This window comes from Copadichromis virginalis, linkage group LG10 (assembly GCF_057382275.1).
Source record: "Copadichromis virginalis isolate Kocher_CV1m ecotype Utaka linkage group LG10, C_Virginalis_male_GT1.1, whole genome shotgun sequence".
Taxonomy (NCBI): domain Eukaryota; kingdom Metazoa; phylum Chordata; class Actinopteri; order Cichliformes; family Cichlidae; genus Copadichromis; species Copadichromis virginalis.
The window spans coordinates 8,799,372-8,801,031 of record NC_140627.1 but is presented as its reverse complement, the minus strand read 5'-3'; the positions used below and the strand labels follow the sequence as shown (position 1 = coordinate 8,801,031).

The 1,660-nt window shown below is 37.7% G+C and overlaps 1 non-coding gene across 1 annotated transcript; it reads right to left on the bottom strand.

The window, feature by feature from the left end:
* Positions 1-807: 807 nt before the first annotated feature.
* On the bottom strand, positions 808-881 carry trnan-guu (transfer RNA asparagine (anticodon GUU)). The gene has a single exon. It is a non-coding gene; the product is annotated as a tRNA-Asn (tRNA).
* Positions 882-1,660: the final 779 nt, after the last annotated feature.

Sequence of the window (1,660 nt, the reverse complement as noted above, 5' to 3'; positions counted from 1 at the left end):
CACTGAGAACTGTTTGAACTGTTTGAAACTAAGTAAATTTATTTAGGGCTTTTCAGAAACAGTCACAGAGCCCTGCACACAAGAAGAGCAAATAAGAACATTAAGTACCACAAAAATAAATATTTAAATAACAATTCTCAACAGAACTTCTAATCAAAAAAGTGTTTAGAACTGTAAAACCAATACTAAAATCTGTTGGGAGCCAAAGTCATATCGTTTTAAAAATGCAGTCGTTTCTTAAATTTAAATTATATTTAGTGACTAGAAAGGAGACAAAACATGGTTTCCTGCACTGTCATCATCATATAGAGAATTTTTTTAAAATAAGGAGATTGTCATTTAAACACTAAAACTAAAAAAGAGACACTGAACAGCCACTACTACAGTCGCAAAGCGTAGGCTGTAGTTGCAGGAAGAATAACAGACGCCTTCGAAATACCAAAATTATGCATCACTGGTGGTCAGAGGGCCCGGTGGCGCCCGCCAGTGTCCGGCAGCCTCGCCTCTGTCAGTGCGCCCCAGGGCAGCTGTGGCTACAATGTAGCTTGCCATCACCAGTGTGTGAATGTGTGTGTGATTGGGTGAATGACTGAATGTAGTGTAAAGCGCTTTGGGGTCCTTAGGGACTAAGTAAAGCGCTATACAAATGCAGGCTATTTACCATTACCATTTTAAGGCCATTTTGTTTTCACCACAGAGAAATATGGTGTTAAACACATTCTTTCTTTTTCTGGGAATATGAATGTGAAAATGAATTTAAATATAACATAAAGAACCTTTGCCGTACAAGTAAATTATGGAAAAGCACGTCCCTGGGTGGGCTCGAACCACCAACCTTTCGGTTAACAGCCGAACGCGCTAACCGATTGCGCCACAGAGACTCGATGAAGTTGGGTGACACTTCAGGAAATATAGAAATACAGAACTATGACAACGGTGAAACAAGTTTATTGTCTTTGTCTTTTTTTAACCGAACCAAAACGAGGAAAATTACTTTATTTAATTTATAACAAATATGAGTGAGCTTCACCAAAATGTGAAAAATTAAGGTAAAATAAGTTAAAAGAAATCTACGATTTTTGGATTTACTCAGCAAGTACGACAAATAACATTCACTGGAAGTTCGAGGCTTTCATTACATTTTCTGAGCTATAAAATATGCTATTTGGATAACTGTTCAATCGGTGACCCTCTGTGACAAGGGAAGAAAGTAAACAGCAGAAAGTAAATGATTCATTCTAGTAGACTGAACATCTTTCCAGGAATTGTGGAAAATTACAATGACAGATATTTTGACCCAGTAGTTTGTGCTGTTCTAAGGTGAACTGAGCAAAACCTGGGACATTTAGGGTTTAAACATTAACAGTCAGTTACCGTAAATAACTGTAATCTCAAAGCTTTGTAGCAGTATTTGACATTTAGCATGTGATTTTATTGCTCTGAGCTTGCAAAGGAGGGCAAGATAATACCTTGTGTTGCGTCTGCCACAGAAAACTGCACAATGAGTCCCCTGACATGCCAAATCTTACTTATCTAGGGTGACCAACCGTCCTCTTTTTTTTGCACTTGTAGACTTGTAAGAGCCTATGTGACACTTTTAATTTCACCATTCATTAACCACACAGAGAAGGCATCATTTAAATATGTTAAAGTTTTCTCC